The sequence below is a fragment of the Gossypium arboreum genome, chromosome 7, assembly GCF_025698485.1.
Source record: "Gossypium arboreum isolate Shixiya-1 chromosome 7, ASM2569848v2, whole genome shotgun sequence".
Classification (NCBI taxonomy): domain Eukaryota; kingdom Viridiplantae; phylum Streptophyta; class Magnoliopsida; order Malvales; family Malvaceae; genus Gossypium; species Gossypium arboreum.
The window spans coordinates 75,257,705-75,284,991 of NC_069076.1; the positions used below are offsets into that span (position 1 = coordinate 75,257,705).

The 27,287-nt window shown below is 34.6% G+C and overlaps 1 long non-coding RNA gene across 1 annotated transcript; it reads left to right on the forward strand.

The window, feature by feature from the left end:
- The first annotated feature begins 18,846 nt into the window (after positions 1–18,846).
- LOC128295559 (uncharacterized) lies at positions 18,847–21,133 on the forward strand. The gene is made up of 3 exons (XR_008286060.1): positions 18,847–18,991; positions 19,908–19,949; positions 20,827–21,133. It is a non-coding gene; the product is annotated as an uncharacterized LOC128295559 (long non-coding RNA).
- Positions 21,134–27,287: the final 6,154 nt, after the last annotated feature.

Consider the following 27,287-nt stretch of genomic DNA (forward strand, 5'->3'; position numbering starts at 1 on the left):
GAGAGAATCTATGGTGATCACTTGGGGTTAAATTGCTCTCACGTAAAATCTTTAAGCGGAGATATTATTGGCCTACGATCTAAAGGGATGCGCATGAATTAGTTCACAGATGCGACTCTTGTTAAAGGTATTCCCAAGTACAAAGACAACCAGCAGAACCTCTTCAAATCATGTCAAGTCTCTAGCTGTTCGTGACATGGGGAATTGATATACTTGGCCCATTTCTTATAGCAACGGCATACAAGAAATTCATAGTGGTCGCGATGGACTATTTTACTAAATGGATTGAGGCTGAAACCCTGACAACCATCACTGAAAGGCAAATGGAGTTTTTCCTGTAGAAGTTCGTTGTGTGTAGGTTCGACATGCCTCATTTGATTATCATGGACAATGGCACACAATTCCAAGGGAAATTTAAGAGCTTTTGTACCAATCTAAATATCGCTTTGGCTCAAAGCTCTGTTATGACACCACAAATAAATAAGCAAGTAGAGGCTATGAATAACAAAATCTTAACATCCCTGAAGAAGAAAGTGGGAGAAGCCAAGGGCGCATAGTTAGAGGAGCTACTTGGAATCTTATGAGCCCTGTGTACTACACCCCACACCACAATGAGAGAAACAACTTTCTCCCTTGTTTATGGAGCAAAAGTTGTAATCCCTGTAGAAATTGATATGATGTTACACAAAACCCAACACTTCAATAAAGAAGTTAATCAGGCTCAACCTTGATCTGATTGATGAGCTCAGGGAAACAACATAAGTTAGAAATACAGCACGCGCTCAGTAGGTGGCTCGTTACTACAACATCAAAGTTAAAAATAAGCAGTTTTAAGTAGGCGACCTTGTCTTGAGAAATACTGAAGTCAGTTTACCAGCTTCGCAATAGGGAAAATGGCTTCAAACTAGGAGGGACCATACCAAGTTGTAGAAAAAATTGGTTACGGAGCATATGAGTTAGTAATGGTGGAGAACATAGTTGTATCGCAAACATGGAACACCAAACACCTCAAAAAATACTATGTATAGTTCCTTACTCCTCAAATAAAAGATGTTTTCTTGCTGACATTTGCATTCATTAAAAAACAAAACAGTTAGTGAGAGTTAAAAGCTCTAAACTATCATTTTATGGCTTATAGGTTAAACATCGCAACCCTAAACAATTTGTGATAGTTAAAAACTCCCAACTGTCATTTCATGGCTTGCAGGTTAAACACCGTAGCCCCAAACAATTAGTGAGAGTTAAAAGCTCCTAGCTGTCATTTTATGGCTCGTAGGTTGAACACGGCAACCTTAAATAATTAGTGAGAGTTAAAAGCTCCAAGCTATAATTTTATGACTTGCAAGTTAAACAGTGCAACCCTAAACAATTAGCGAGTGTCATTTTATGGCTCGCAGGTTAAACACTACAGCCTCAAATAGTTAGCGATAGTTAAAAGCTATCAACTATAATTTTATGGCTTGCAGGTTAAACACTATAGCCCCAAACAATTAGTGAGAGTTAAAAGCTCTTAATCATCATTTTAGGGTTCACAAGTCTAATACCACACTTTTTAAAACAGCTCACGAGTTAATGTTCCCAACCGGTGATTTTAAGAAACTTCTTTAAGCTCGCAACTGATGATTTTCGGAGCTTTCATTTAAAAACTTCATGATAAAATTGTATGATAGATATGATAAGCTCACAAAGAACACAATAACAATAGCTATTAAAAATAAATTTCTTCCAACATAAAATTTCATTTCATTGAAGAAATAAAAAATAAATACAAAACACTAAATAACTAAGGCATATTATCCCCCTCTTCTCCCTCATTAGCACATTAGTCCACGTCGTCGTTCTCAGCAGGAAGGGAAACATCGTTGTTCTCAGCAGGAAGGGCCATGTTATGGTTCCCAGCTAGGTCCTCATCTAAATAGAAATATTGTGAGTAATTTCAGGTGGATGCGAATGAATCTCATATAGCACTTGAAGGAAATAGCACATCAAAACCTAGCTCACCCATATCCACATTGCCAAAAACGTCAAAGTCAACTCCGCAAGCATCAAAAGGCCCACTCATGACTTGAGTGGGCAACAATATGTTCATCTTCAATTGGGAAATAAAGTTGCACACGTTCCAACTAGTCTCCTCCTTGAATTTCTCCAGGGCCTCAAATTGATCATGCATCGTTCTCGCTACTTAAGCATGTCACTCCTTAATGATCTTTTCCAGTTGAACCACATGCTTTGCGATAATCCTCTCAAGTTCCACTTGAGTGGCCTCTTTACGCTCTCTTTGAACAACCACCTCGCATAATAAATCATCAACCTTAACTTCAGTAACCCCCAAACGCTCCGAAAGGCCTTTATTCTGCCTATTGATAACTTCATTCTCCTCTCGCATCTTGAGGCACAGCTCGCAAACTATCTCCAATTTTGCCTTAGTATCTGTGAGCTCGCTTTGATAGGCCTCATCAAGCTCTAGACCAACCATATTAGCCTCAAATAATAGGAACTGCAAAGGCGAAGTGAGGTTAGACACTGAAGGTCTTCATGTGCTGCCTGATGACCCCGCGATACGTGCATCCTCTCTTGCAGCTTCTAGCAAAGAAGCCTTCCATTTTTAGGCCATATTAGCAGGGTTGTACGGATACTTTTAGATGACCATGTCATGGAAATGAACCTCCATCACCTTCAACTATCGTTTCCTCATTCGCAAGCACAGATGGAAGAATGTAAGAAACAAAATGAGAGAAGTCTTCATCAACAGGAATCGGTGAGTTGACAAGAGGCACTGATTGTGGGATCACCAAAGGAGAAACAGTAATATCAACTGTTGTAGTTGTGGGAGCAGCAGGATCCATTAACATTTTACGATACTGCTCCAAACGACCACTGTTCCCCTCCTCCTCACTGTACACTACAGCAAAATAGGTTTTTAGCAGCGTTTTTTTGGGCCTATAGCAGCGTTTATAAGGGCTGCTAAAGCTAAAAGCGCCGCAAAAAACACCGCTAAAGACAGCGCCGCTAATATTTTACGGCGTTTATGTAAAAAAATGCTGCTAAAGAACATGACTTTAAATTGCAGAAGGCAATTTTTTTCTTCTTTCATAAATAAATTGAGATAACTTTGCGAAAAAAAAAGGTGCCTAAAATAATCTCAATTTTAGAACGCAAAACAAAAATAATATACAGAGTCATTAATGCAATCATTAAAAGAATTTGAAAATTAAGGATAAAAACATAAAATTTTAATTTGACAGGGAATTCAAAAATATGAAAAAAAAATGTGTGATGGTACATATTCAAAATAATACTTGCGAGCCCAACAGAGGAAAAGAGAAAGGGCCGAGATTAGAAATCCAATTAATCATATGCAAAAACAAGGACAAAAGTGAAATACATAGAGAGTTGGAAAAATTTATCATTATTGTTGCACCATGCTAATAGAATTGTAGTAAAGCAACTAGCATAATAAATTTTTTTTCATTATTTTGTCTAATTGCAATGTTAGATATGGTATTTATTAAGTGATTTCTAGTGCTTAAAATTCAATGTTTAGCAATGTTACATGGACTTTTGACTTCAACATCATGTATCATACAGCTATGACATTGATCAACAAAATTAAGGGTGAAAACCAGAAACGCCCTTCTCAAGAACCCTAAAAGACACTAACCACCTGGTTGGTTCTAAATGTTCACTTTTCCCTCCTGACATTCTTTTTTATATTAACTAAAATGCCCCCTTCTCACTGAAGAAAAAAACCAGAGTCATATAATATTAAGAATGAAAATGACAAACAATAATTTAGAAACATCAACTTAGTCTAAATATGTTCATGATATCTTTTGCCATATATTTTACACTTTCGTCTTCCATTCAAAGTCACGTCTGTCCACTCAGCTATTTAAATCTGATCTTGCGTTGCATTTTCAAACTTTCCCAGGGAAAATAAAATACTAGATAGCAATTCTAGAATAATGAATTCAAGTAAAAAACAAATCCGATTATAGAAACAAAAAATCTAAAGCTTGAAAAGACAACTAGGGAAAATGAGAGATATTGCTGTAGATTTAGCACTTAGTAGGAGATACTTAAAAGGGATTTTTAAAAAATTATGGAGAGAGAGAGAGAAGCTAATGTGTACTGAAAGAATGAAAATAGAAAACGGGGAATTTGAAAAAGAATATAGCTAAATAAAATTAATAAAATGTCAATTTTAAGACAATAATTCAATGGTGCACAAATTCACATTTTTCAACAACAAACATGCTTTAAAAAAAAAAAACTTTAATTTGCACTAAAAACAAATTTTAATGCAGTAATAAGCAAAATTTTTCAAAGTATTAATGAATTAATTTTCTGGCTGTAAATAAAGAAAACCCCTTCTTAACAAGTATATATGGAATAAAACATCTGTACTTTTTCTTGATTCACATCTTTGTTTTCAGCAGCAAAAAAAGAATCAGCTAAATACATTCATAACCAATTTCTATCTATGGACTACAAATGCAAAACCGAGATGAAAAAACAACAATAGAAAAAAATAACATCTTAGACAACAAAACCACCTATAGAAGTAAGGATTTGAAGACCACCATTCATACAAAATTCTAATAGCCAATAATACAACATCTAAAAGTTTCTAACCAATATAAGACAATTTTCACTGCCAGACAATCCTGTAAATGGTCGATGAATCATCATGCTTCCTCACACAGAAAATAATGCCAAAGACAAACTAAAATCAATTCAGACATAATAAAAAACACAGGGATAATTGATTCAAATATAAAGAATCAATTTACCAAGTCTAAAGACACAGTAGCACAAGAATCATCAGGCATTTGCATAGTTCAGTTAAAATCCATAATTTCTTTTGCTAAATGATGCTACTTGATATTGCATAATATCATTGGCAGGTGGTGAGTAGAGTTTCCAACCGAAAGTATTTGATGTGCTAAGGTTCAGTAGTTTAATATTGACATACCCTCGAGGTTTAAAATCAACAGATTCACTTAAAATGTAAAGAATCATGAATATCTAATTCTGATTTTGTTTGGGGGGGGGTTATAAGTATTTTGAAAACTACAGATGAAATATCATGAAAACAGAATAAGAGGTAAATTAATTCCCAGTCAACAGATAACCTAAATGTAATGTGAGCAAAAAACAATCTAGTTATCACTGTACATTCTTCCTCACCATAACCCTTAATTTTATTCCTTTTTTCCCATTGCTGACAAACCATAACCTTAATTAATTGTACTAATTTTATTGGTTGTACAAAATATTTGACTGGAATATGACAAGGTATAAAAAAATGGAATATGGAACGAAAAAAACTGTCACTAGAGGGCATAAAGATTAAACCTAAAAAACTCTGGAAATCAGGGAAACCCAGCTCCCTAAAGACCAAGCCTGATCATATACCCTATATTGTGTGGTTTAGATGCCCCAGTTGCAGAGCAATAAATAACCCGTGCTTCAGGTAGTCGAGCCTGTAATTTTTGCAAATGCAAAGCACCAATTAAGGAATTTCTAGGAAGAGAATTTTCCATTATTGGAAGCTCATGCATATGCATATGGTCCAGCATGAGGGTATATGAACACTTTTTCCAGATGATTATATCAATCAAAGTAAATTAAAGAGAAGGAAAAGATTTTTTTTTATTTTAAAAAATAGGATTAGGAACCCCTCGAAACAATAGGATGTTCCGCCAAAAGAGGTAAATGAGAACCGAGAATAAGATGGCAAAAAGAGCTAAGTGAGGGTTTTGGGTTAATCTTGCTATGTCTTGCTTACCGATTGGTTGCGGTAGAGGAGTGCGACGGCGACGCAGCAGATGGTCGGGTCCGGTGATGCAGAGATGGGTTGGGATTTTGATTTGGGGAAAATTTAGGGTTTTGGGGGAAAATTTTTAGGGAAAAAACTTAGGTTTTTCGGGTATATAGGTTGGGATAAAATTGAGGACAGCAAAACTACGTCGTTTTGTCTAAAAAAAAAACCTTTTGCGGCGTTTTTTTCTAGCCCCGCTAAAGCCCGACCTATTGCGGCGTTTTACCAAAACTGTCACTAAAAAGTCAATAAAATGGCGCCGTTTCGATTACAACAAAATAAGTTTTGTACCTTTTGCGGCGTTTATGAAAAAAAGCCGCTAATGCCTTTAAAATTTAAAATTATTTAATATAAAATTAAAAGCAATATAAATTAAAACAATCAGTCATGTACTCAAAAAATTTTAAAGTCATTTTAAATAATAGTATTTTAAATTTTTCATTTAAATAAATATATTTTTAAAATTTAACTAATATTTAAAAGAATTAGATAAAGTTTGAAATCTTTAAAATTTGAAATTATTTAATATATAAATTAAAAAATAATCAGTCATTTACCCAAAAACCTTTAAAATTATTTTAAATAATAGTATATTAAATTTTTAACATATATTTTCACACTAATTCATCTAAACCCTAAACCCTAACCCCTATCTTTTATCCCCTAAATGATAAAATATAACCCTAAACCCTAAACTCCTAACCCTTAACCCTTAACTCCTAACTACTAACCCCTAAACCTAGACCCTAACCCTTAAACTGTAAACTATAAACCATAATCCCTAAACCCATAATCCATAAACATTAAAATAGTAACTTTTAAACCTTAAACCCTAAACCCTAAACTATAATGATAATTACTTTAATATTATCTCTTTTACTATTACATAAGAATTTATTTAATATATAAATTGACAAACAATCAGTCATATACCCAAAAACTTTAAAATTATTTTAAATAATAGTATTTTAATTTTTTTTCATTTTAACATATATTTTTCTATTTTTTACTTTTAAATTTTTTACGTGTCATTTTTTTTGAAGAATTTAAATATTCAATTAAAAATAAATTGTATTTTAATTAATATAAATAAACCATTTAAATAATAAATAGACAAATAAAATGTTTTGCGGCTTTTTCTACAAAGCACCGCTAAAGCTCGATCTATAGCAGTGTTTTTGAAAAAGCACCGCTAGTGCTCGATCTATAGCGGCGTTTTTCAGAAAGCGCCGCTAATGGTTGACCTATAGCGGCGTTTTTTAGAAAGCATCACTAATACTCAATCTATAGCGGCGTTTTTTGTCCAAGCGTCGCTAAAAACACCGTTAAAAACACCGTTAAAAACTTGTTTTGCTGTAGTGGTAGAAGCAACATTCACAGCCCTTGCGGTAGTCTTGCGCTTCTTACGTGCGTCTCTTATCAAAGAATCAATGTTCATGGCCTCGTTGATTTCAAGATAAGTATTGTTAGTCTCATTCGAATTGTTCCCAGAGCTACAATCAATGTGTGCATCAATAACAATCCTAACATTAGTAGGAGCAGTTAACAAATTAAAGGGAACAACCCTTTCTACTTGCGATGAGGCCACTATTCATGGATGAGGTTTTATCCCACAGTAACTATAGAAGTAGTTCACAGGCTCATCTTAAAGACTGGTTAAAGTTTAGCCCAAGTATTCGCTTTTAATATTATCATAAATTCCATGTGGCCATTACCGACTTTCAACAATTGTCCCAAAGGCTTCGGCGACATCTCTGCTATTACATAACATATACCTATTAGGACTGCGTCCCTTCAGGCAATACAAACAAACATTCCTCACAGTGACGAGGTCCTTGATGATCAAGGGACTCCCTGTGCGAAGCCTTTCTAGTTGACTTTCCCACAACCTATCCCTATGGTCCGTTTAAACAAACACATATCTTGGCTTGGCATGGATCACTCCATAGAAAAACCAAACCCGTCTGTAACCTTATATCTAACTCTGATATGCTTCTTCCATTTTAACCGAAGGTTAGAACACTGGTTCACAATTATTGTCTCGCATTTCTTGCAATAAGAGAAGTAATAGAAACCTGGCCAATGCCTTCGATTCTGAGCTGTCAACATATATAGACTTTAGAAAATGGCGAGCTCTGATGCTTCATTTTGGTGAAGGCAATCGATAAAATACGATGCTGCAATCCACTAGGAAAACCCACAGAGTTGCCCAAGAGTAATCCTATATTCATGTAGGAGGCCACAGAAAAATGGGTGAAGGGGTATGTGAAACCCAGCCTCTAGGGCGTGAAGGGAAAGTAGGAAACCACCATCGCTTGTGTCGCTAAGATTATGCTCCCCCCAGGAATAGAAAACTCATAGAAAAATTAGGAATTTCGATCCCCCACATACGCACACTCCGTCTTATCTTTTTGTACTTGGTGGTACATGGAACAACTTTAGCCTTAATGGGGGTTTTAGAAGCACAGTCCCGCGGTGGGCAATGGGGTAATAATTGGCCGCCGACTCCTCTCATCCTAGGCATATTTAATGAAGAAAAGAAAAAAAATTAAGGGTAAAAAAACATTTTTACCTTGAGAAAGGCCTTCAGTCGATTCTGATTTTAAGAGTAAGTAAGTGTAAATATTAGGGCTCCAGAAAACCCCTCTTTTAAAGAAAAATTTCCCCACACTTTAACGGTTCAGATAACTAAGAAGTTCTAACGGACAGATATGTGCGAGCATGATCCGCTTGTAAAAATGGCGGGGTACAGATCAGGCTCCAACGACAGACGCGTATCCCACAAGATACAATAAATGCGAAATAGTGGTCCTAAAGAACGTCACTTTATAACACTCCTTAGGACCAATAGGGGGACTATTGTTATATATCAGTGATCACCAACCCGTATCCTAGATAAGATTCAGGTCTCCTACCTGTGACCCGGATTGGTCCCACCATATGGTTGAGTGCAAGGTGAACCGTGAAAGGACAACAAAAGGAGTTCACGGATCTAGCTCGCAAGAACCAAGAGAAGGCCATGGTCTCAGTTCGTATGCATTCAAGGAGCTCGTAGAAGGGAGACCACGTGCTCTTTAAGCGACCTAAGTGAAACACATGTCTAGCAGGCTTGAAGCCCGCATAGAATGTCAGTACTAGGAACAAAAAGAACTGCGTGCCCCGCATGTGGCCCAGAGTGAAACACGTGTCCAGTAGGCTTGAAGCCCATATGAAGTGTTAGTATTAAGAATTGTGGAGTCAAGACAGAAGATTGGGGTCATATGGTGAGCTGTAATAGCATGTATAAATACCTGAATACTCTATTAATAAGACATAAGACAAAATTACTCAACACATAGAAAAAACTAAACTATAAAAGAGAAGAGGAAAGAGAATTTTTGATTGGTGTAGGTAATATGAACAAAGAAAGCCATTAGCCATATAACATCGATTTTAATAGCCCAGTGACTTAAATGAAAACTTTTGAATAGTTCAGTGATCAAATTGTAACTTTTTTATTTAAATGACCAAAACGAAAACTTACCCATAGTTTAATGACTAAGGGTGTAGTTTATCCATTTATATATTCATGTGAAAGAAAATGAAGCTAATTGTGTTTTCTTTTTCTTTTTCTTTCTGGATTATTTCATCTAATATCAGTTGGCCAGGGCAAATCCAATGACATAAGCTTGGGTTTTCTACTATTAGTGTCTTTGGGCCAAATACATGGTTAACCTATTTAATCTTATTGCCAATGATTGCGAAGGAAGTGTTCGCATTGGTTGGATATAGGGCCTTCTAGTTTATACAACACTCGTTTCAGCCATCACATTGTATTTAGATTAATTAATCATATTTTTATTTTTATTTAATGTACGTAGTGATCATTTAAAAATATGCTATGAATTATTTTTATTTATTTGATAATGTATTTTTATTTTATTTAATATAAAATAATTGAAATATTTTATAATGAGATATTATTTATCTATAAATTTTAACAGCTCAAATCATAATAAAATCTGATTTCAAATAAATGTAAAGTGTATTTAAATATTTATCCAACTTTATTTATTTAAATTCTTTTTAGTTTTAATACAATAATGAAAATAATAGTATAAATTGCAATGAAGTGTTATTCGAGATAAATGTAAGGTATACTTGAATGTTTAATTTATAATGCTGGAATTTAAGATATATATAAAGTGTAATTGAATATTTTATTGGATTAAATCTATTTAAATCTTTTTAGGCATAATACTAAATTTAGTCTTCAATGTTTATATTTTTTGTTAATTTGGAACTTATTCTTTTTAACTAAATTTGACTATTAATCTTTCAAAAAAAGTCAAATAACTTTTTGTAACATAAATACTAACTAAAACATTAATTTTTAACAATGTTGGTGTGGCAACCCGTGTGGCAGTCCACATATACTTCATGTGACATAGCACTATTTGTTTTATATGTCATGCCAATAAAAATTTCGAAAAATTCAAAGAAAAAACATGAAGTACATATGGATTACAAAGCAAGTTGCCATGTTTAAAAATTTAACGTTTTAGTCAATAGTCTCGTTAAAGAAACAAAAATTCGATTCTTTTTGAAAGGTTGTTAGTCCAATTTGGCTCTTTTTAAAAGGTTGAAGGCTAAATTTAGCTAAAAAAATGGAATAAGGGTCAAATTGACAAAAAAATTAAACATTGAGAGCTAATTTAGAATTATGTCTTCTTTTTATTAATTTTAATATAATCATATAAAATTTTAAGTAAGAAATAATTTAAAATAATAATATATTGTTTATTTATAAATTTGTATAGTTTAAATTACAATAAAAAGTATGATTCAAGATGAATATAAAAGTGTATTTCAATATTTATCGAAATTTATTTATTCAAATATTTTAAGTAGTTTTAATATAATAATGTTAAATGAATTTGGATTTTCTCTCTATATATCTAGTAATATGAGATATGAAAATTGAACCCTAAATCAATATGGTGATTATGGATTTAAGGTTGAAACCAATGTAGTTGGTGGTTTTAGATTTAATGGGTGACTCGAATCATTAAACCAACAGTCGCCATGCCGGTTTGGGAAATTTGTCGTTTTTCCTCAAATTGGCATGGCCACTATTGATTTGGTGATTCGAGATCCCATTAAATCCAAAACTCTCAACTGTCCCATAAACGCCAACACTCCCTAACCTCTATAAATACCTCCATACCTCACATTTCAACCTCATACCAAACTTCCATTATTTTCTAAACTCCAAACTCTCTCCCCCACTTCCACCGAATCGATAACCACCCTTTAAAAAAAATCCAAAAAAGTTAAAATTACTTTCTCCCTCAAAATAACAAAAACTCTAAACATAAACCACCTTAAAAACCCTAAAACCATCCCAAACATACATGATTTTTTACAAGCCAAAAAAGGTTAGATTTTGTTAAAAAACATGTTTTTTAATTGTAATTTATTTTAAATATAATTATTTTGTTTTTTAATTATGTTTTGAACTTTATTTTCAGGTTTGGAATATTTGTGTAACGGCTCGAATTTTAGATGTATCGAAAAATGTGATTTTGAAACCTCAATTTCGTAAATCGAGTTCGTAAATATAAAATAGGAACTAAATTAAAGCTTAGGAACTAAATTGTAAAAGTTTAATCTCTATTGAGTTTTAATTAAGAAAAGGCTTGAAAACCTAGATAACAATTAACCCAAAGAGCTAAAATGGTTATTTAAACAATAGATAGCATGAGTTAGTGGAGTTGACGTTAACATCCAATTATGTTAATTATGTGATTAAAGTTATATAAATATGTTTTTAAGGTAATTAAACATGATTTATTAGATCAATTAAACACTAGTTGGCCTATAAATATTAAAATTGGTGGAAAGAAAGAGAATATTATCATCTTCTTCTCCATCTTTAACCTTCCACCAGAGGAAGAAACCAAGGAAAGCTTCAAAAGTTTCCTTTCATTCGACCATATAATTAGGTAATGAAATCAAACCTTTTTCTTACAATTTTTTTTATAGATTTATGATTATGAGAGCTTGATTTAGCTAGCCCATGTACTAACATGATAAGTTGTTGAAATTTCAGAAAGTCGATATTGTTGATAAATTGATATTTTAGACTTGGAATTGATAAATATTGAGCTTAGATTATGAAAAGGAGTAGATTATAAATTTAGCTAAGCTTGTTTTTTAGCTTTGTAACATTAAGGACCAAATTGAATAAATGTAAAAATTGACATGATCATGCTAGAAATAAAAAAGTATAAAGTCCCTAACGAAGGAATGTGAAATTGAATTTTAATATGGAGCTAGGAATCGAAAGTTATGCATATCCCGAATTCAGGAACTAAATTGAATACAATACAAAATACGTGTAAAATAGAACAAATATTTATTTAGGATCATTCATCTCAAGACATTTTGTAATAATGTATGGTATTTATTTGGTATATAAAATATTTCTATAGACCAAGAATTGGACCAAGGTGGAGCTAAAAGGAGAAAAACAAATATTGTGGATTAATCCCTAAAGAAATCTACCTGTTTTGTGTTTTGAAAATGTGGAACTTACTAACCTTTTCTTGTGTTATATGTATGTTTGTGTTTACTTCATTATATTTATATTTGAACATAATTTGAATTATTGATGAATTTAGCATACAAGGTTAGTAATGAATTGTATTGAAATGAAATGTGATAAATTATTGTTATATGACAGTACAGGGATATATGTGAAAATATGAATGATTACAGGGTATGAAAATGCAAATGTTGTAACGCCTCAATTTTCGGGAATCCTGTGAATGTTGGCATAGGTTTAATTATGTTAGTGGGCCTCTAGAAGGCCCAAGCTTAAGATAGAACCCGATAATTTTAGTTAATTTTTGTTCCATAAGAAAAAGGGAGTGAAATTATGAAATAGGACCTATGTGAAAATGTTTGAAAATGCTATAGGCTAAATTGAAGTGGCCAAATAAATAAGAGTGCAAAATAGGAGGATTTGCATGACAAACCTCCCATTTTACATGAAGTGGCCAGCCATCATGTTGTTGTAGACAAAATGTGCATTTGATATCCATAATTTATGGTACAAGTTGATACAAATTGATAATAGGTTAGGTAAATGTTCCATGATAATAGGTTAGGTAAATGTTCCATGATAATGGGTTAGGTAAATGTTTCATGATAATGGGTTAGGTAAATGTTTCATGATAAGAATTTCATGTCTTTTGTATTAAAGAATTAAATGGATGAAATATGAAGTTTTATTAAAAGAAAAAGGGGTGAAAAGAACAAAGTTTTGTCCATCTTTGTTCATCATAGCTGAAAGTTAGAGAAGAGAAAGGAGAGGAGAAAGCTCTTGAGTATTCGGTCATTAGGAGGAGGAAAATTGAAGGTAAGTTCTTGGTACCTTGCTTCTTATTTTGAGGTTCATGAGTTCTTCTTGATTCTACATTAACTCTTGAAGTATGTTTTGATTTTTAGTTGTGTTGTGAGCATTTAGTCATGAATTAAAATAAAGGAAATGGTTGTTGTTTCATGTTCTTTTGATGAAAAATGGAAGATAGGTGAAGTTGAGCTAAACAAATGAGCATGCATGTGCCTTAGATGTTAAAAGGAAAAATCAGCTAACATGTTGTGCTTTAAAATGATGAAATGGAGATTATACTTAAGTAAAATCATAGAAATGTGATGATTGATTGGTGATATACATGTTTAAATAACATGCATACAAGGTATGTGTGAAAGAGTGATTTGGTAATAAATCTGCTTGGGACAGTAGCAGTAACGTGACTTTGGAAAATCACCATAAATTGTGGGAGATAAATTAGAAGATGAATAAATTATGTAATTAAAGTTTATTGAGTCTAGTTTCTAATGAAATAAACAAGAACATATTTTGAATTCTGTACAATGAGAAATTTGATTCGTAATGAAGAGTGGTCGATTAGTCAAACAAAGAAACATTGGAAACTTTAAAAAAATCTGGTATTGATTGGCCATACCAAAATTCTAAAATTGTATGGATAAAATATATATGAGTGTATTTTCAGGGAAAATTAATGGCACTTGATTTGGAGTTTCGTAGCTCAGTTATAAATAATTTAGTGACTGTTGCTCGTGAAGAGAGCTTGCAGTGAAATTATGATTATGTGGTAAACATTGACAAAAATTTGTTAATGAGTTGCTTATTGATTTCTTATAAGCTTACTATGATCTGTAGGTGTGGTTGGTCAATATTGTAAGGGGTTAATACGTAGTTTGTATTTGAATAGTTAGATTAACGTGTTAGTAATCCAATTGTAGGCGGTTCGTGTGTGGATCTCGTCAAGATATTGTCGCAAATGTGTGTGTAATCGACACCCTTTCATAGACTAGATTGGCAAAAGTGAAAAGTCAAAATGCCGAAAAGTCAGATTTTGGGAATTTGCGAGTGTCGCGAATGCTCGTAAGATAGTTGGGTTTGTATATTTGGTAATCTAAAGTAATAAACTGCGATGACGCGATTTCGTACATTTTGATAATTTGGGCTTAATGGGCCAAAGATCGGGTTCATGGGCCAACGGCCCAATTCAAGAAGTATGTACGGTAAGTGTTCTGATAGTACGTAAATAGTTAGGATATGCATGAAAACCCTAAAAGTAGCTAAATTACTATAATACCCCTATGTATGGAAATTACTGTTATACCCCTAGGTGCAAAATTACCGTTATACCCCTAGGGTTAATTTTGACTGAAAAGCATGACGATCTGATTCTGTATGATGTATGCCATGGTTATATATCTGTTGCATGGGGATATGGGTTATATTATGGAGGAAGCGTTCTGGTGGCTATGCCACAAATATCTGATCTAGTGGCTCTGCCACATATATCTGTTCTGGTGGCTCTACCACGATTATCTGTATCTGGTGACTCTGTCACATTATCTGTTCTGGCAGCCATGCTACAAATTCTATGGTGTGTAGGGGTTGGGTGGGTCGAGTTGTCTCCCCACACGGTGTAAGGTTGGTACGGGGGTGTATACGGTTGGATATGGTTAGGTTTCTGCATAAACATGTAATATCTGCTCGCTCATTATGGGCCTATGGGCTTTATTTTGAATTGCTCGGCTAAGGCCAACTTATTCTATTTCGTGGTTTAAGCCGATATAGGCTATGGTTGGGTTAATTTACACACTGAGTTTCCCCAAACTCACCCCTTTTATTTTCATCCACGCAGGAAATCCCCAACCATAGTGGGCTTGGAGCTGTGAGGGAATTCAGAGTGGCCACCCATTCTAAAAGTTTGATTTTATTCTGCTGAACTAGACATCCTTTTATTTACGTTTGAAGTTTTGGGTTTTTAAATGTAATAAGGCCGCTTAATTATTTTTTATGGTTTTAATATATATTACTAAGATAGGTAATACTTATTTTAACTGTTAAAATTGGATAGCTTTAGGGCGCGTTTTTAAAAACAATAATTGATTTCAAAATAACACGACAACAAGCAAAGCTTCCGCAATGAAAGTATTTTCCAAAATTAATCACTTTTCCTAAAAATAACTTAATCAAATCGGTTTCCTAGAAATATCCATGACGTTAAAGTGTGGCAATGGCGGTATGCATGTCTAGGATTGGATCGAAGGAGCTTGGTACTTAAGCAAACTCAGATGGACTCACCACCTCTTTTCCGGTTTCCTACCTGGTGCATAGCTTCCATTCACTTTAACCTTTAATGAATTAATCTTTTGAACATCAAGTACGATTTTCTGGACTTAGAATGGAAATTTTTTTTTTACGTTTTTGATGTGGCACGCCGGATCCGGCCATAACTTCTGGGCCGGGTTTGGGGTGCTACATTTAGTGGTATCAGAGCCTAGGTTGTAACAACTCGGCTGTGGAATGGGTTTACAAAAATAAAGATTTTCGAAAGCGAAAATTTTATAAAGAATGCGAAAAAATCAATTTTCAAAATTTAGATCTTTAGAAGGTGGCATTCCGAATCTCCGGCTCAAGTCTATAAGTATTATTCTGAACTCTTCTGAATATTTTTCTGACTTATCTGTCTGTACTGAAATCCTGCTAGGATACTCTAGATAGGATGATACTGAAACCATAGGAAAATCTGATAAGAGACTGAAACTATAGCTAGACTTCGATTCTGCGAAAACAAACTCTCAACTACTATCTGATTCATAAAACATATGTAATAAACACTAGAATATTAGTTGATGCATAAAAATTCGTAATCAAGATAATACGATATGAGTACAAGAGGCCGTGGACGGAGCCGAGGAAGTGCTCGAGCGAGATCTTCGTCTTTGAGACATTTACCGGCGGTGGATGCACCGGTACCACCGGCAACAGAGGTAGTGTTTTATGACCGCGATGCCGGGGATGATGCCCTGTCATAGGAAATGCTTCGTGTTTTGGAAAGGGTTGTCAGAGCAAGTTCGGGCAACGAAATTCAGGGATCTATTTCTGAATGACTTCGGGACTAACGGAACGGAGATCTTTAAGGGCGTGTCTGGTATAGCCCTGAATGTGGCGGAATATTGGTTGGAGGCTACAGAACGGATTATGGACGACTTGGACTGCTCTGAGGAGATTGTGAGTGGGGTATCTGTACTAAGTCCCTTGGGTCACTCGGTTAAGGTAGACAAACTGTATAGGAATGTACCCTTAGAAACTCAAGGCAAGGTTTTTCCTGGAGATCTGATGGAGTTACCGTTCGGAGAGTTTGACCTCATTCTGGGAATGGATTGACTTGTTAAGCATAAGGCGACTCTGGATTGTGCTGCTAAACGAATGGTGTTAAGAACTACAAAGGATGTGGAGGTTATGGTGATAGGTGAGAGAAGGGATTATTTGTCCAATGTAGTGTCGGCATTAAGGGCCGAAAAATGGATTCGGAAAGGTTGTGAGGTCTATTTGGCATTTGTAAGTCATTCGGTAGAGGAGGGACTGACAGTGGATAAGGTTAGGACCGTAAAGGAGTTTCAAGATTTTTTTCTGGAGGAGCTTCCAGCATTGCCTTCGAACCGGGAAGTTGAGTTTGGAATAGATTTGTTGCCTGGAACGGCGCCTGTGTCCATCGCACTGTATAGGATGGCACCGAAGGAGTCAGTGGAGTTAAAGGCTCAAATTTAAGAGTTGTTGGACAGGGACTTCTTTAGGCCAAGCGTGTCTCCATGGGGAGCACCGATGCTATTCGTGAAAAAGAAGGATGGTAATGCGGATGTGCATTGATTATCGCCAGTTGAACAAACTAACGATTAAGAATAAGTATCCACTGCCAAGGATTGAAGATCTGTTCGACCAGCTTAGAGGAGCTTCTGTATTCTCTAAGATCGACCTTCGATCTGGATATCATCAGTTAAGGGTCAAGGAGGTAGATATCCATAAGACGGCATTATGAGTTTCTGGTTATGCCATTTGGACTAACGAACGCTCCTGCAGCGTTTATGGATCTGATGAATCGTGTGTTCCAACCATTTTTAGATTAGTTCGTAGTCGTCTTTATTGACGATATCCTGGTATATTCTGAAACTGAAACGAAACATGATGAGCATCTCCGTATAGTGCTGTAAGTATTAAGGGAGAATGAACTCTTTGCGAAGTTCAGCAAGTGTGAATTTTGGTTGAGGGAGGTAACCTTCTTAGAACATGTGGTCTCTGCTAAGGGGATTAAGGTGGACCCTCGGAAAATTGAAGCGATTTTGGAGTAGAAGCCGCTAGGTCAGTGTCAGAAATATGGAGTTTTCTAGGACTGACAGGATACTACAGAAGGTTTGTGGAAGGTTTTTCTGTGATGGCAGCACCTCTGAAAAAACACATAAGGAAAGGAGTACTGTTTGTATGGACTAAGAAACAGCAGGAAGCTTTTGAGAAGTTGAAGAAAGTTCTGACTGAAGCACTTGTGTTAATTCAGCCGAAGTTTGGGAATGATTTTACTGTGTTCAGTGACGCATCACACGTGGGTTTGGGCTGCGGGTTAATGCAAGAGGGTAAGGTGGTTGCATATGCATCACGATAGCTTAAGCCTCATGAGGGAAACTATTTGACTCATGATTTAGAGTTGGCAGCAGTGATATTTGCACTTAAGATTTGGAGACATTACTTGTACGGAGAAAGGTGTATTATATACACTGAACATAAGAGTCTTAAATATTTGTTGACTCATAAGGAGCTGAACCTTAGGCAAAGGAGATGGATTGAGTTGCTTAAGGATTATGACTGTTCGATCGAGTATCACCCAAGCAAGGCTAATGTGGTAGCCGATCTTTGTAAGTCATAGAGTCAGACGATCCGAGAGCAATGTTTGCTCGTCTGAGTCAGATGATGATGGAAGTCTGGTATCGAGTTGCAAGTCAAGCCAACCTGGGTGGATCAGATTAAGGAAAAACAGTTGAACGATGAGTCTTTGGTCGCTCCTTTTCAACAAGTTAAGGAAGGAAACTTCGAGTTTGGGAGCGAAGAGACGATGCAACAAAATACCCTCATCTGTTTGATTAGGTAAATTTCGAGGACGAAATTTCTTTAAGGAGGGTAGAGTTGTAACGCCCAATTTTCGAGAATCTCGTGAATGTTGGCATAGGTTTAATTATGTTAGTGGGCCTCTAGAAGGCCCAAGCTTAAGATAGAACCCGGTAATTTTAGTTAATTTTTGTTCCATAAGAAAAAGGGAGTGAAATTATGAAATGGACCTATGTGAAAATGTTTGAAAATGCTATAGGCTAAATTGAAGTGGCCAAATAAATAAGAGTGCAAAATAGGAAGATTTGCATGACAAACCTCCCATTTTACATGAAGTGGCCAGCCATTATGTTGTTGTAGACAAAATGTGCACTTGATATCCATAATTTATGGTACAAATTGATACAAATTGATAATAGGTTAGGTAAATGTTCCATGATAATAGGTTAGGTAAATGTTCCATGATAATGGGTTAGGTAAATGTTTCATGATAATGGGTTAGGTAAATGTTTCATGATAAGAATTTCATGTCTTTTGTATTAAAGAATTAGATGGATGAAATATGAAGTTTTATTAAAAGAAAAAGGGGTGAAAAGAACAAAGTTTTGTCCATCTTTGTTCATCATAGCTGAAAGTTAGAGAAGAGAAAGGAGTGGAGAAAGCTCTTGAGTATTCGGTCATTAGGAGGAGGAAAATTGAAGGTAAGTTCTTGGTACCTTGCTTCTTATTTTGAGGTTCATGAGTTCTTCTTGATTCTACCTTAAGTCTTGAAGTATATTTTGATTTTTAGTTGTGTTGTGAGCATTTATTCATGAATTAAAATGAAGGAAATGGTTGTTGTTTCATGTTCTTTGATGAAAAATGGAAGATAGGTGAAGTTGAGCCAAACAAATGAGCATCCATGTGCCTTAGATGTTAAAGGGAAAAATCAGCTAACATGTTGTGCTTTAAAATGATGAAATGGAGATTATACTTAAGTAAAATCATAGATATGTGATGATTGATTGGTGATATACATGTTTAAATAACATGCATGCAAGGTATGTGTGAAAGAGTGATTTGGTAATAAATCTGCTTGGGACAGCAACAGTAATGTGACTTTGGAAAATCACCATAAATTGTGGGAGAGGAATTAGAAGCTGAATAAATTATGTAATTAAAGCTTATTGAGTCTAGTTTCTAATGAAATAAACAAGAACATATTTTGAATTCTGTACAATGAGAAATTTGATTCGTAATGAAGAGTGGTCAGATTAGTCAAACAGTGAAACATGGGAAACTTTAAGAAAAATCTGGTATAGATTGGCCATACCAAAAATTCTAAAAATTGTATGGATAAAATATATATGAGTGTATTTTCAGGGAAAATTAACGGCACTTGATTTGGAGTTTCGTAGCTCCAGTTATAAATAATTTAGTGACTGTTGCTCAGGAAGAGAGCTTGCAGTGAAATTATGATTATGTGGTAAACATTGACAAAAATTTGTTAATGAGTTGCTTATTGATTTCTTATAAGCTTACTATGATCTGTAGGTGTGGTTGGCCGAATATTGTAAGGGGTTAATACGTAGTTTGTATTCGAATAGTTAGATTAACGTGTTAGTAATCCAATTGTAGGCGGTTCGTGTGTGGATCTCGTCAGCATATTGTCGCAAACAGGTGTGTAACTGACACCCTCTCATAGACTAGATTGGCAAAAGTCGAAAAGCCGAAATGCCAAAAAGTTAGTATTTTGGGAATTTGCGAGTGTGCGAATGCTCATAAGATAGTTGGGTTTGTATATTTGGTAATCTAAAGTAATAAACTGCAGTACGCGCGATTTCGTACATTTTGATAATTTGGGCTTAATGGGCCAAAGATCGGGTTCATGGGCCAACGGGCCCAATTCAGTAAGTATGTGCGGTAAGTGTTCTGATAGTACGTAAATAGTTAGGATATGCATGAAAACCCTAAAAGTATCTAAATTACTATAATACCCCTATGTATGGAAAATTGCTATTATACCCCTAGGTGTAAAATTACCGTTATACCCCTAGGGTTAATTTTGACTGAAAAGCATGACGATCTGATTCTGTATGATGTATGCCATGATTATATATCTGTTGCATGGGGACATGGGTTATATTATGGAGGAAGCGTTCTGGTGGCTATGCCACAAATATCTGATCTGGTGGCTCTGCCACATATATCTGTTCTGGTGGCTCTGCCACGATTATTCAGATCTGTGACTCACACATTATTCGCTCGCACCATGCTGCAAATTCTGTGGTGTGTAGCGGTTGGGTGGGTCGAGTTGTCTCCCCACACGGTGTAAGGTTGGTACGGGGGTGTATACGGTTGGATATGGTTGGGTTTCTGCATAAACATGTAATATCTGTTCTGTTCTGTTATGGGCCTATGGGCTTTATTTTGAATTCTGTTCTGGGCTAAGGCCAACTTATTCTATTTCTGTGGTTTAAGCTGATATAGGCTATGGTTGGGTTAATTTACACACTGAGTTTCCCCAAACTCACCCCTTTTATTTTCATCCACGTAGGAAATCCCCAACCATAGTGGGCTTGGAGCTGTGAGGGAATTCGGAGTGGCCACCCATTCTGAAAGTTTGATTTTATTCTGGTGAACTAGACATCCTTTTATTTACGTTTGATGTTTTGGGTTTTTAAATGTAATAAGACCGCTTAATTATTTTTGATGGTTTTAATATGTATTACTAAGATAGGTAATACTTATTTTAACTGTTGAAATTGGATAGCTTTAGGGCGCGTTTTTAAGAACAACAATTGATTTCAAAATAACACGACAACAAGCAAAGCTTCCGCAATGAAAGTATTTTCCAAAATTAATCACTTTTCCTAAAAATGACTTAATCAAATCTGTTTCCTAGAAATATCCATGACGTTAAAGTGTGGCAATGGCGGTATGCATGTCTAGGATTGGATCCGAAGGGAGCTTGGTACTTAAGCAGTCCGATGGACTCACCACCTCTTTTCCGGTTTCCTACCTGGTGCATAGCTTCCATTCACTTTAACCTTTAATGAATTAATCTTTTGAACATTAAGTACGATTTTCTAGACTTAGAATGGAATTTTTTTTTATATTTTTGATGTGGCATGCCGGATCCGGCCATAACTTCTGGGCCGGGTTTGGGGTGCTACAAATGTGACCAATTACAAGGAATGATATACAACTGTGAATGAATACAAAGTATGAAAATGTAATATGTATGATAGGTGCCCATGCAAACTTAGTAAAATTTAGAATAGGATTTGCACGCCAATAGGGTCATATGTGCACTTGTATGAGATATGTGTGTTGGAAAAAATCCAATTCAAAAATATTTTTCTTGTACAATGAAAAAATAAAAATTTGAAAACCGAGCCAGTTTTTTATATTTATAGCAATAAACTTTTCCCGAAAAGTAATTGTGCTTTGTGCGAGATAGATCTTTGACGTTCCCGACTTTCAACCAAATGACCTTCTTTGCTATTCTCATACCACGAACTATTTCAAGTGTAGGCTCGACCAATTACGACTCAAACACAGAACAAGAAATAATTTTCTTACTTTCAGTAAGAAAGAAATTTTCTCTCTCAAAAGAAACCAGTCGAATTGTTATTCCCAAAAATATAATTTATACTTAGAAATAAATTTTGACTATTTTTGGGAAGAATAACAATATCTTAAAAGTTGTATAAAACTTGTTGTATCTTTTAGCCCTACCAGTGCCATCTATTTATAGGGAGAGGAAGTGAATCCTAGTTAAATTAGTAGGATACAAATAATACTTTTTAATAGAAAAAAGTCATCCCCTAGTTGAACTATAAGAGAGGAGATACTAATAGGGTTTGCCTCCCCTCATATGTATTATAATGGGATTTGAGCATCTACTGTATTGAGTCTAAATCATATTGCTTCCTAGACTTTTAACCCAACACTTTATAAATTAATCGAACCCAATACATGTTTTTCTATTTTCCAAAATAAATATTATTTATTAATTTAATTTTAATTAATTAATTTTGTCAATTAAATAATTTTCTCAACCCAATTCTAATTCTGTTAAAACCATGACAACTTTACCGTAAAAGAATCTATGAGAAAATATATTTAATTTATACATTCAGTGGATTCACAATGACCAATTGATTTAATTTCATTTTAGAACTTCAATTATTTAAATATTTACTAATTTAAAAACTTAAATTAATTCTCAAGTCATTTCCATACTTAGTGAGAAACTACATTCATTTTCGAATGTAACTCATTTCTCTAACTTTATCATTTCTATCCATTTCTATTCATTTGATTCAACACGCTACTCATTTCAGGTTTCAACTAGCTAGCGGAGAGACTGTTTGGACATATGTAACTAGAGCTCAAATGGTTTATAATTAAGTTTTAGCTTTTCGCCTATTAATTATATACTCATTTTAGTCACGAAACCATTCCACTATAGTATTGTGATTGAGCTTTCCTTAATAACATATCATTATGAAAACTACTCTATTAGTACTTGTCTAATGACCTTATCATAAGTGTGTTTTCCTCATAGGATATCCTTAATTTCTTTGAGATAATTCCATTCTCCCAATATGATCCTATTTTACCTCATGGTAACCATTACATCTTTCTTCATGAAAAGTCAATTAGTATCAAATAGTAATTAAGTCATTTATTATAAAAACAAACGACTTGTGACCATACTTACTTTCCATCTATCATGTAATACCGATGAGAGGATATCATTTACCTATTTCTTGAGCTATGAATTCCACTATTGTGAATGATGCTACATACTGTAGAAGTCATATACTCAACATATTAGCTTTCAGTTCTTTATCTATTCAAACTCAAGTTTTACTTACATTAAAGTATACGAGTCATGCATACATAGTCCATCATCGGCTTAGGATTAAGGTATGTCACACTATGAACATCACAAGTGAATAAATCTACAAACGAATTTAGGATCTATTCTTCTTGGGTCCTGTCTGATGTACTATCAGTCCAGTCAGTCACATCTATGTCTATATCTTCTAGGAGTCATTCGCTCTGATGCTTAAGACAAAGAATCTCCCTAATTGGACTTGATAGACGACATATTAGTCTTTTTGCAATACGATCTGTCCACATAATATCACTTAGTATTAGTTAAACATTAAACAACTGATGAGCTAATATTTGCTTTCATTTTGCTTTGCATGAAAAAATCATTGAGGACAAATTACAAAGGGTATTAATGTAATTCATGAATAATTTTATTAAAACAATTTATTCAAAAAAATTACAAGTATACAAACAAATATACTGCACTTAGGGCACCAAATTCAACAATGTGATGATTAGAGATTATGATAGGTTATATCGAGACCCAATATCTGTTGCGGGTTAATGGTCGCTAAACTAACTAAAAATTCGACTTAAGACAAGCGCACCTATCGAACAATAGTATAGTTATGGTGAGACTGGAAATATCGAATCCACGAGGACTAAAAGTATTAGTAATTACTATCTTTTTATTATCTAGCCTAAGAATTAAAGTGTGTTTTTAAACTAAAACTATTTATCTAATTAAATAATATTATGACAAAGATGAAGTTTGGAAAATACTTTGGGAAAAACCGATGGAGAGGACAATACCCAAGAAAGAATCCACCTAGACTTCACTTATTACTTCTGAATTCGACAATTTATTCACTTAACTTAATCTGTAGAAACCCCTAATTTATGTTAATATCTCTCTCGAGACTAAGAACAACTGACTTTAGGCTAATAAATTGAAATGTCTTTCTAATTAAAACCCCTATTGTCGCATTAACTCGATCTATGGATTCCCTTATTAGATTTGACTTTAATCCGGCAGATTTATGTCATCCTATATCTAGGATTGCATTCAAATCCGCTTAATTATGGATGATCTACTCTTAAACAGGGACTTTTGCTCCACTAAATAAGCACATCAAAACCTGAATTAATACCCTAGAATATTAAAACAAGAACTTAGAACTCACAATTAAGAATAAGAGTAAGTCTTTATCATATAATTCAAGTAATAAGATTCATCATAGGGTTCATCTCCCTTAGGTATTTAGGGAGTTTAGTTCATAATAATAATGGAAAACATCTCAAAGTTCAGAAAACAATAAAACATAAAGAAACTCAAAGAACTTATACGAAATTGGATGGAAATCTTCAGTCTTGATGTAGATCCTGGCTCCGAGGTGATTCCAATGGCTGTTCTTGAGTAATTTCTACCTCCAACTCTGTGTGTCCCCTCTCATCCCCTTCTAGAGTGTTTATATAGGCTTTAAATTGCTTCAAAACTCTCAAAAGTGCCATTTTCCGAATAGAACTAGGATTGGGCTCGGCAGGGACATGGCCGTGTGCCACGCCCGTGTGAAAGTGCTCAGGCTGTGTGCAATACTGAGTTGGTTCTTAGTCAACACGGTCATGACACACGAGCATGTAGTCTACCCGTGTGTGACACATGGGCGTGTGGATTACCCATGTGAAAGTGCCTGAGCCGTGTGCAACACTGATTTAGGCCCAATTTGTCCCTTTTTTGGCCTGTTTCTTGCTCTTTTTGCTATCCTAAGCTCTCCTGAGTATAAAACATGAAATTAAAGGATTAGGAGCATCAAATTCAATAAAATCAAGGAAAAATCATCCATAAATATGTCAAGTATGGGGTAAAAATATGTATATCTGATGGTTTATCAAATATCTCTACACTTAAACATTTGCTTGTCCTCAAGCAAAATCCTTAACTCACAATTAAAATAAGTTCTTCTCAACTTGTAATTCTTACTAATAATTTTCGAAATAATCTACAAGTAATCATACGTTAAGAGCTTAACTATAAGAACATTAAAGTTTCGAACAATCTAAATCGAGCATTTCAATAATAAAATTATTGGTCCCTTTATCTCAGTAATCACCTTTAATTCCAAATCGAAAAGGTTGACATCCTCACTATTGATTCACTCAAATCACTCAAAGTGTTTAGGGTTTAATAAATAAGCACTCAATAGTCAAACATGGAAAGTTATTACCATAAGCTTGCATAAAAATTAAATCTCCACCACTATAATGAAATGATACACAAATCAAAAGGTCTTTAATAAGGTTGTAATGGGGCTTGGGTTAAAGGTGTGGATAAAGGCTAAAAAAGAGGGTTAGAATCAAGATTAATTTAACTAAATTACCAAACTTAGAAGAGTGAGGCTAAGTGCTGAATTACAAGAAAGTGCCAGAATTTGGACTACCTAAAGCAAAAAAAAAAATGTGAGCTTATTTATAACAACTTTAACTCATCCAAGCTCTTTAGAACAATATGTAATTGTATGAATATAAATATACGTTTTTTTTAAGAATAAGAATAATATTTGAAAATACATAATAAGAAAAATTCAGCAACTGGAATGAACGAAAAAGAAAAGGGTAACTAATCAAATTAAATCTCCATAAAAAAGGAGTCAATAAAAAGGTAAAAATTCTTAATGAATCAAAAAGGGTTAAGTTATGGGTTAATATTAAGGGAAGGATTCAAGAAATAATAGTTAAGGCTCAAAGGGGTTCACTAGGGGTCAATTATGTGGGTAGGCTTTTTATGGGGTAAATGGGTTAAAACCTAGGTGCCTTTATCATTTTCGTATATCAAATCAAAGGTGTGGTCTCGAAATGTATAATCAATACAAGTTCTAGAATAACAAATCAAAGTTGACACACTCATAACCAATAAAATCAGTGAGCAAGAAAGATATATGCTCTAAAAGGCTCAAAATCTCATGAAAATTATGGGTATTTGATGTCAATCCTGTAAATTCAAAACTTCAAGATAATACCTCAATTCAAGGAAACAACCTAGCAATTTTATTGCTCAAAAGTCAACTCATCATGCTTGATTCCCTAATGTCTTAATTTTTAAACAATTAGTGCACAATTACCTATAGTTTAATTCAAAACATATCAATTAAAATCATAGATCAATCAGAATTTACTCTAATAATGATATGAGAAATTTTTTGAGAACAAGATAAAATTCAGGGGTTCTCTGATAATCACATAAATAACCTCTTCACACTTAAGGTGTACATTGCCCTCAATGTACAGAGATAGATAATAGCAATATAAGTATAAGATTATAAGAGAGGGAGAGAATCGAAACTGCCCTGAATTTGGATGTAATCCTTGAAAGAGCAGAAACAGGTTTAGAAGCATTGAAAGTGATGTATATGTGACATGTAGATAGAGGTGAAGGTGGTGGTAGAGGTTGGGTTCCACAATGACAGTACCCAGCGAAGAGGTTATCGTAGTGGTCGTTGTCGTGGTGGCTATGGTCGTGGTCGAGTAGGACATGGCAGTCGTGGATGATTGTATGTGTATGCCTTAGTAGTACCCGTTGACTGAACCTTTTGAAACTACGATGCCATCGATAATATTTAAGGGATTTATATGTGTATGGTTGTTAGGGTTAGCAATAATGAAATAACTAGATAAATTAAAATTAAAATTATATTGATTAAAGTCTTGTAAGTAATTGATAATGAAAGTGCAAAAGAAATGCCAAAATAAAAATAAAATAAAAAAAAGTAATTTAAAAATTAGATGGACTTAATAGTTCTCGTCGACAGCTGGATCGTGAGGTGGTGGTGCTGGAGGCGATATGTGAAAATGTTGGCAGATTTGTTGTAGTGTTGCCTCGATGCTGTCAAATCGCTGAGTGCATTACTGCTCAAAGCGATGAAGGTGGTTAGAAACTTCAGATATTGAAGCAGCTGTATGAATTGGTTGGTGGCTCGGTGGTGGCTGTGATGGTGGGTCCTTCTGAAATGCAGGGATATCATTAGGAATATCCTCTGTGTCATCCTCATCGGTAGCTCGTGCAAGTCGGCATTAAGGAGGGTCGAACCCACGACGACGCTCAATCATTCGCATATGGAGCATACTTCGGATGCTTTGTGGGGACATCTAGCCAATGAGAGTGAGTGATGAAGA